Raw genomic sequence first — 10533 nt, forward strand, 5'->3', positions numbered from 1 at the left:
ATGAGATCTTATGACGCCTGCAGACATACCCAGACAATCCCCATCCACGTAAACCGACAGGCTGGGCAGGGAGAGCAGTAATCGGAGAAGGAGCCAAGTGGTCCATGGTGACTTTGAAGGAGTTGCAGAGATCCACAGCTCAGGTGGGAGAATCTGTTAACAGGACCACTGTTAGTGGCACACTCTACTAAACAAGAGTGACAAGAAGAAATCATGTAGAGACACAGCAAATGTGTGGAAAAGAATGATCTTATCAGATGACCCAATGGTTGAGACTTTCCGCCTATATGTAATGCTATTTTGGTGATAAACTAAACACATACTGTGGGGAGGCCGTCCTTTAGCAGGGGCAGGGAGGTTGGTAGAGTAATCCCCTTAAAGGCTTGCAGACCAAATTTCATTCAATAGTGGCTTTACGCAGTACTGATTTCTGGTGGCCAAATAGAAATGCTCACCATATTGTCAAATAAATGAGCAAACCATGACTTGTTTTCCATCAGCTTCACAGTAATTTGCTCCTTTCTTTTGGTTTATCACAAATAATCCAAATCCAATTAATTTAGCAGTAATTTGACAAATTTAGAAGACGTTTATAGTGTATGAATACTTTTGCAAGACACTATGTATATGGCTGATTACTTTTAAAGGATGTTATAGTAGAAACAGTCAACCTAATAAGAAAGTTGCACTTGACCTTTTTAATTAAGAAGATTTGTGCTTTGCTTTGGTCATTTTTGTTTTGGTTGCAGTAATGAGGGTTCATGCACGTGTGGAGATAAGTATGTGTGTTATTGCAGCGGTTGTACAATGGAGACAAAGGCCCTTTGATTGTGCAGCAGTGCAGGGTGGCTTGTTTGTAGGAGTGTGTTGATACAGAGAGGGCAGCGGTGGGAAAGGCCACGCTAGAGGTTCTCATCCCGTGTGAGTGTGTGTGTATGAGCGTTACGCTGGCCTCTCTTCCTGAGCTCAAAGAGCCAGCCCCAGACAGAAAACACACACAGATTGCACAACCTTGCTGGAACTGAGTGTTATGTGTAATCTGAGAGAAAACTGGAGGTAGAGGAGAAATGAACTACAGTTAAACGAAATGAAACAGGTGGAAAACAGTAAAGCCTGGGATAATAAAGAACTCCACTGAGATATTTAGTTTTGGGTCGTTTTATTCATCTCCATTGCCTCTTGACTTCCATTTATGCATGCTCAAAGACTTATTATTAACACTCCCATTTTAAAATGGTGTACAAGGATATGTAGCTTTAAACAAATAATGGTCATTATCACTTATCTATGCATCACAAATTGTTAATATTGAGCAGCACCAGGGGCCTTTAAGGAGATTCATCCCCTCAAAGTACACTGCACCCTAAGGATGACTTTTTTCTAGAAAATGCCTTTAAAGTATATACAAATTTTTCTTTTTAAAAAGGAAATAAATCAAAGGCTGCATAAAATCTTTTGCAGCTTGCTTGGTGCAGGGTTATAAGTTATTCTTTTTTACTTTTTTATTAAGCTCAGAATTTATATTTACGTCTTCCTTACAGCAGATGTTCCTACATTTTTTTTTTACAGTTAGTGGGCTTCTAAAGTTTTTATTTCCACACTGAACTTTTAAAAATACTATTTAACAACTTTTACATTTTGAAATAAGCAAATACTTAAAATATTTATTATCAGTTTTTAGTTTAATTTCATATATTTTAATTATAATCATTTGTTGTACATGTTTGACTGTATGATCATCAGGGCTTAAGATTATATACCGCCCTAAGATGATTTTTAAATTATAACTAGTGATAGATTATTTTTGCAACAAGAAAAACCTAAATGCATCATCCTTGTGTGAAAACCTACCATGTGAAAACACTTACTGCTTCAAAAGGAGTGAAGCTGGTGAATAGCGGCCATGTGCTGCCGATCAAAAGCACTCCTCGGCAAGCATGAACACATCCATGAAAGCAAATGTTTTGACAATTTGCTTGTCTGAAGCGTCCAGGTGTGTTCTAATTCAACAAGAAGGAAGAAAAACATTAGAGTGATCCAGAGATGCACCTGTTAATGTCAGTCAATCTGGAAAAGGTAACAGTTATTTCAAATCCCATCAAACTGGAGTTAGAGAAATGAGCATTCGCAAGCAGAAACCTAATCAAAACAGGAGATGATCTCAGAGGTCGCACTGTTAGGTGTAAAACCGCATCATTTGCTGTCAGTGAGAGTTTATGACAATGGAGCTAACAAAGAGACTGAACAAGTTTGGCTCGTTTGATTGGTTTGAAAACCTGTTCTCTATAGGAAGAACTTGACAGAACATGACTTGATTGAGCCGTTGCCACTGAAAGAATAACAAGACATCCGAAAAACAATGTGCCTTGGATAAATTAAACCACACTGGAAATGTTTTGGACATAATAATCAGACAAGCATCTCACATAAATGATCAAGCACAGTGGTGGAGGATTAATGGTTTGTGTTTGTCTTGCAGCCATGAGACAATAGCACCATGCAGTTATTCAGCCAGCTGTGAGCTGCTTTCATTGAAATATGGTACAGGACCTTGAGAAAACTATGCGTGAATAAATGTCTGCAAACATGAATTAACTGATGCAATGTTGGCAAGACAAGTGGGACAGAGGTTTACAAAAATGTCTGACAATGACCCCCTGACAGTAAACAGATTAAGTTTTCACTACTATTGAATCTTTCAGTCTGCTTAGTTTTTAGAATTGTTGCTACATTTTGGCTAACTATGCTATGTTGCAGCTCATCTTACAGATCTTAGACTGAAATATTTAGGATATGTCAACATTTAATTACTCTACTTTCCAGGGATCTGGGTAGTGTTGTGGGTGTGGTGTGTTTTTCCCCCACTGAGCTGCAGGTTTCCCCAGAGCGCAGGACTGAGGGCTGTGCTCTTCAGCTGCAGTTTAAGAGGAACTGGATTATTAGACTGGATTAGGATCCATGTTTTCTACTACACACAGTCAGAGGAAAAACTAAACCTCTAAACACTATTAGAGAACTGCTACAAATGGTTGCATCTTGGAGTCACTGTGTCTCCATAGCAACAATGTGGCTGTGTTCACACAGCAGGTCTTGATGCTCAATATCGATTTATTTATTTCTTTTGCATGGTGGTTCACACTGCTATTGAACTGCGACCACCATCAGACTTCAGTCTGAATGGTTCACGACCCCAAAGCAACCCACACGCACAAAAAGAGAGTACTGACGTCACACAGCGGCACACTGTTCACAGAAGTATCTGATTTAGTTCCACATATAGAAGTGATGCAATTCAGAGGAGAAAAAATTGGAATTGGATCATTCAGACTGGGCAAAAAACGGATTTGGGCCGCATTTGCCTGCTGTGTGAACGTGACCTTAGATGCCATCTACATAAGAATGTTTTTCTGGGATCCATGTAAAGAAAAAGCCTTTTTTATCTGACCATCCCAAATGTAAACATGTGGAGGAGTGACTTTAACTTGAATGTTTGCTTTGTTAAGATGAGAACACGATGTAGCTTTTCAGCAACAAACGCTTGAAGTGGAACAAACTTTGTGGCAAAACACCCTACTTCCACAGTAAGGCACAGTGGAGTATCTGTTATGCTGCGGACCAGTCTAACACTGTTAGAGTGCATAGTATCACCTTTGAATTGTTACTTTCTCAGGATTTGTTATATCTTTTAGAGTCATTTAAACAACAAATGTACCTTTAATGAGCAAACATTAAATATCAAATCTCATAGCTAAAAGAGTTTTTTAAATATCAATTATAAAGTAAACATTTAATGCGCTTCTTCTAATACAGCATTTTCTTTTCCAAATTCAAGCCAAGCTGACTTGCTTGGAAAAATAAATTTAGAAACACTTAAAGCAGGGGGGACAATAAGGTGGGAAATGATGGTGCAGATGGGTGAGTCAGGGCTGAGACTTAAGCGAGCAGAAATTAGTCATTTAGGAGGAAAAGGAAAGGGGGTGTAGCTGCATAAAATCAGTAAATGATGAGCCCCGGAGAAGATAAAGGAGTGTTGATTGTTCTTCTTTCTCTCGTGTAAGGAGATAAAGATCACTGATGTCAGGGGGACAATGCCACGGAGTCAGAAAGACTGCTCAGACACACCCCTCATCAGACACCCTGGCTTTGTTGTGAAGAGACAGCGTGCTGAGTGTTGGACAGGAAATCAAACTACAGTCTTCACGCTGCACGTCTTTGGTCCACAACCAGTCTGTGACACCAGATGTGAGTGCGTGAGTGCGTGTGTGTGTGTGTATGTGGTGGGACAAGCAGTTGAACAATGAGTAACTCCCAAACAGGATCCCTCTGTTTCCTGATGCCCCTTAAACAACACACACACACACACACACACAGGCACACCCATACATCAGCTTACTGCACAGATCCCTTTAAAATGTGTCACACAAACTTTATCCATACAGTAGGTTGTCCCTGAGAGAAACTCCCACAGGTTCCCCTCACTGACACCAAGGGTGCATTCACATGCCTATTTATATCCTTATGGGCAAACTCTGATCCATGGGTTTTGTTTCCACTGTAATTACACATAGCAAAGCCTCAGCTAACATGCAGTCTGCCTCCAGACAGTGTGCAAACGCAGCATATAAGACACACACGTTCACAGAAGGCTCACAGGGAAGCAGTTTGCGGCTTGTGCACATCAGTAAAAGCACACCTGTCCCAGCTGCTGTTTTCAAGTGAACAGAGGATAAAAAGGAATGTGCTTCCCTCAGTTTTCCTGTAGACCCTCCCCTGCAGCCCCTGTCATCCTCGACCCTTAACTTGTTTGTCGTTCCCATGTTTAGTTATTGTTCCACTTCTTCCCTTGTCGCATCTCTTTTAAAACACAAAAAAAAAAAAAAAGCAACATGAAATTTGCTAAAAAAAAAACAGCAACTTTTTAAGATTTGGAAATAAATCTTAAATATAACATTTAGATCTTTTTTCTACTATTTTGTTGTAAAGTCTCATAACAAACTTTTGTTCTGTTGTACTTTCTGTTTGCAAAATGCTTCATAAGATCCTTTTATTGCGCCTTGTGTTGATGGCCTTCATGAAACACTTTGATGTGTTTAAATACTGTTTTGTGTTTTGTGTAATTGTGATTTCTGAATCTTTAAAGTTTGGTGCCGTTTCTTCTTTGTTTTGATGTTATCTAAAAAGTTTCATGACATTGTGCTTTTTTTATTAAATGTTTTGGTTTCTGTTAATTTTTACTTTTTGTGTGTTATTGTTGCCATTTTAGTTTTATATGGTTTTATAAAGTGTAACATTTAGCTAAATTATTAGTTTTATTACAGTATTTTTCTATTTTGCAGTTTGCACTTTAACGTCTGATGCAAGAAATGTTCTATATAATTCATAGAAAAAAGAAATTTAAATTAATTTTTTTTTTTTAAGTTTAACAGTTTGTTGAAGGCATAATATGCATTTTGAAACAGTACCTGATCTTCTCAATTCATTTAGTATCATTCTTGATACATTTAGCCGGTATGTCACTGTCATGAGTAAAAGAAACATTTTGTACTATCAACATTTCTTTTTATAGAAACCTGCATAGCAGGTTTTTGAGTAAAGTAACTTTACGAAGTAACTTCATGAAAGAGGCAGAGGACTCAGACATACTTGTATGAAAAATTTAAGGTTTGGAATTACAGGATTAACCAGTATTAGCTGTTCCATAATGTAGTCATTGTACACTTCACTGTGTTTGTCCGTTTTCTCTGTTTCAGTTTGTTTTTTTCTTCTGCGTTCTACCCTCCGTACCTATGGTTCTCAAATTGTGGTACGTGTACGTTGCTCATGTAATGTGACTGAAACACTGTGTAATACTAATAGTTTCCTTTGGTGTTACTCAGAAGAAATTATTGATACGGCTATTTAAAAGTCAAATACCAAGCTTAATAGCCTTAATAAGCTGAAATGTGAAGAGGAAATGGGTCGGTTATGCTGTAATTATATCAAGGTTATAGTTTCAGAACTGCTAAAATCTTACCTCATGCTGTTCTTTGGTTTAAAGCCCTTTTGATCTGATCCTAGAGAACGCGACAATATGTCTGGTTGCAAAACCGTTTTTTAAACCATTTAGCTGTCAGGCTACGAGTGGCATGTCTGGTAAGCAGCCGGCTGCAGGCTGGCTAGTCAGCAGAAAGCCTGACTAATTAACCAGCTAACATCAGCCTGTTATATTTATGTTTCTTTAAAAAGAGCAGAATGTCAACAAAGTTAATATTATGCACAATAAAGAAGCTTACCAGTAAACGTACTACATTTAGTTGACATTTATTACAAAGTTTTTCTAAATTCTGTTCAGTAAAATTAAAATGAATGTTATTGATTACATTATTAAAGATGTAATAATGTTATATTTTAGCAGCAGTAGGAATAATTGTTTTTTTTTTTTGGTAAATAAAAGCAATGATTAGTATTTTAGTTTTAAATTTCTGTGTTAGTGCCATGATACCACAAAACTGTTGCTTTAACTCAAGTTGGTCCTACCATCAGAATCTCATGCTGGAACGTGCCTACTGTGATGTCAAGTTAATGCACAGAGACTGCCTAAATGGTGTGTCAAGCACATTATGGTCTTGGCTGCAAGTGGTTGAAAGAAAACCACGGTGGAGGCTGAAACTGGCCCCATGAAGAGGGAACAATAGTGGCTTTTTATGCAGTCGCGCTGAAGTCTCTGTAGGACTTGCCAACAAAAAGTGCAAAACAGTAAGAAAAGTTTCAAAAACTTCAGTTGGGGTGTTGGGGCAGAGCAGAAGCAGATGCTGCAGAATTTTGTTGTGAGAAAAAACATCTTTTGTTGTACTGTTATTTTAAATGTGTGATATTATGTTGGAGATCTTAGCATTTCATATTGTGTTGCTGATTATAAAAGGTGGGAGAGCCATTGCTTTAAGCTTATGAACCATATTCATAGTGTTCTTACACTGATTATTATTTATAATAGCTACAGTGCCTTGAAAAAAGTATTTACACCCTTAATGTTTTTTACATTTTGTGTTTTAATCAGGACTTTTTTTAGATTTTAGTTTGTAAAGCATTTTTGAAACCATGCACAATTTTTTTCTATTATGTCACATTTATGCTGTAATTTCTGTTGCTCTGTCACATACAATCCAAATAAAACATATTGAAGTTTGTGGTTGATATATGACAGAATAAGAGGCACTGTAACCTTTATGGTTTGTACATTGAGATCCCCAGCAGTGATAATCAGAACTGGTCCATTGCAGATATATTTTAAAAGGAGAAAAGAAAATATGTCTCCTTCTTACTTGTAAAAGCAGGAAAACCCTTATGTCTCCTTTGATATAAGACTGCTCTCTCTGACAGAACACACATCAAAAAAGTCCCACAATAAAATTTATGTTAAACCTTCCTTCAATGTTATTATTGGTGTAAATCTAGTTGCATGCACTTCTTGTTTTCTTTTGCAGTTGATGCTGTATGTATTTCTAGTAAAGGCTTTCAACAACCTCTTAGATTATAAAATGATTATTTTCTCCTCTGAGTTTGCAGGTTGTGAATTGCGGGACCCCCACAAGAACTGAATGCATCACAGGCTGCAAACAAAGCTACCTTTCTTTTGCTTCCCTGCACACATGCAATCACATCACAAAATTTGACTCTTCAGCTCATTCATTTTTGCCAGCTGCCACTACAAGACCTTTGCTCTACAACCAACTGCTGCCGAAGTGGGAGAAAAAGATTAAAAGGCAGAATCTCCGGAGTATCTTCAGGGTTGGACTCTGGTTCGCTGAGAGCTGTCAGTCTTCCAGATTGTTTTGCTTCCATCTTCGCCCTCCTCCTCCTCTTGCCTTTGCAGCTGAAGCAGCGAGTGGAGTGATAGGTGGACAGCTAGTCATTAAGCTGTCAGAACAGAGTCTATGGAGCAAAACTCTGCTGGCAGGAATGAATGTACACATTTCACTTTGGGTATACATCAACTGTCAGGTATCCTTCTGTTTTACCAGCCGTACATATGTGAGAATCACACACTGGGCTAGACAACAGTGGGTTTAATAAAAGCAGAGTCACATGTATCAAAACAAATTTTGTTATGACTATAGTTAAAAAAGATGTGGAAATCTTAGTATTTTGCTTTCTTCATAGCAGAGAAAACTCCTAAAAGTGAGCATTGATGTGAAAGTAGACCCAGCATCCCCACATTTAACGACTTTATCAAGTTAATCTTTTCCCCAATCCAAAAATGACACACAACCAAGACGTAAATACCTACGCAACCCTGGGGGGGGCTTCATCGTGTCTGAGCTCGCCTTGCTGCTTGGCATCCATCCATGACAAACACTTGTCTTGGACCTGTGTGTCTGTGTGTGTGTGTTACGGATGGTTTTGGACATGTTTTTAAAGGAAACCAAGCCAGGTGGTAAGTCTGAAGGTTTTTGAGTCATTGGCAGCGATGCCTTTAGTCCAACAGTTCCACCAACTTTCCATATTTTGTAAAGAGTTCACACCTGTTGGATCTTGTAGAGGCACTTATGTGTTAGTAAAGGGTGTGTGTGTGTGTGTGTGTGTGGGTTGGGTTGGAGGAATTAAAGATCTACAGCTGTAGAGGTGCTGGGTGTAGACAGGAGTAACAGCTGTTTGGGGGCTTTTAGTCCTTGTTTCCAGGTCTTGACTAAAAACTGAGAAGTCACATCGACCAGTAGATGTGTTTTACAAAAAGGTATAACCTTTTTGTAAAACACATCTACTGGTCGTATCTTTGATCAACAAATCTTTCTCAGAAATTGTAAGACTTGCTGGGAATTTCTATCTTAGTACTGTCATATTCTGATTAATGAGATCATCATCATCATTACCGTGAGTCACTCCTTTACAGATCTTACCTTTGCATAAAATTCCTGTTAAACAGCCACGTGCAAACAAACACACAAACAGTGCTTAATATTTTTTTTCCACTGTTGTTGTTGTTGCAGGAGTCTGGTCTGGCATGAGTTGTACTTTAGCAGTGATGCAACAACACCAAAGCACAACAGAGACAAAAGTTCAAGGCATAATTAGAATAAAGACACTTGGTTTAGAGTTTTGTTACTGTAACCACTGGTAAATAGGTGTAAAAATCCCTAAAATAAGTTCAGCCTTTGGAAAATTTATAAACATTCAACCTGTAATTTCAGCACATTTATTTGAGAAAGAAAAAAAAATCCAGTGTTAATAAATAATTGTTTTCAATAAAATCACCAGCCCCACATTTCACTGAACCAATCAAAACCTTTTATGTTGATCGTCTATGACCTTTTAATGACTTTTACTTTTGGTTTTCTTATTCTCTGGACTATAAACAGAGGCCCAATTCCCTCATCCACTCTTCAATATTTGAAAGACAAAAAAACATACCAATCCAGTAAGGATACATGTATTAATCTTCATAAGTCAGAAATTGGCTCCCAGAAAGTTTACCAAAACTTGCCCATGTCTACTGTTCCGAAGGCCATGTGAACCTTGTTAGAGTGAAGGGGTCATCGTGGGTCTTTCAGCAGCATAATGACCCAAAAGGCAAGGCCATATCAAGACAGAAATACTTCAACAGACTCAAAATAAGCCTTATTTATGGCCATCTCAGCCCTTGTACCTTTATCTTATGATCCAATCTTGTGAAATGTTATAGATGACTAATTGCCATTCGATTGGCTAAAGAGTGTTGTGCAAAGTTTCACCAACTGAGGTACTGAGTGTGGCTCGTGTGATTTTGTTTTTTATTAAGGGATTTTCTCCCATCGAATGAATGTACTCATATTAAATGTTTCCACACATTTTCAATGTAAGGTTTCATATTTTAGTTAAGGAAAAGGTTTTTTAACACATTTTTAGTATGGGTGCCTATAAGTGTAGATCATGCTGTTGATAAAGCAAACAAATAAAAAAAGTTGACTGATCATATTTTGGAATAATACGGATTTAAGTGGATTAACACAAACAGATAAAAAGTGGAAATTTTGATATTTTATTTTAAATCATTAAAAGCAAAGAAATGGTCTCAGATGAATTCAAAGGATGCTCAAAGGTTCTCCTTAGTCGCAGGTTTTGAAATTGTCAACACAGATTTGTAACCAGACCAGGTGACCCTGGGTGCACCTGTTGCTTTTTTTCCTAAAGGCAGAACTAGTCCTGCCCACAAATCACACACAATGCTTCCCCCTACTGGTCATGCTAATTCCACTCAGCATGCTCCTGAACTCAATTCTTTGGTCTGTCTGTAAAACCTTTCGTGACTGTGAATCATTTTGTTGTTACATAATGTGATCTGTCTGTGTAGAACATGCCTTTATGTCACTTTGTCTGGGTAGCGACAGCCTGTTAGAACAACTGTCTTCACTACCAGTTCTACTGGCTCACCTCGCCTCATTTAATGCTCGCAAACTGTAAAGCAGATCTGCCTTACCAAATCTCTCCCTTCTCCTTGTGGTTTCAGGTGTCTTGAGGTGTTTCCTGCTACTGCGCAAAACAACAGATTAAATTTGAACCCAGTGGCACTTTTATCTG

The sequence above is a fragment of the Girardinichthys multiradiatus genome, chromosome 3, assembly GCF_021462225.1.
Source record: "Girardinichthys multiradiatus isolate DD_20200921_A chromosome 3, DD_fGirMul_XY1, whole genome shotgun sequence".
In the NCBI taxonomy this organism is placed as follows: Eukaryota; Metazoa; Chordata; class Actinopteri; order Cyprinodontiformes; family Goodeidae; genus Girardinichthys; species Girardinichthys multiradiatus.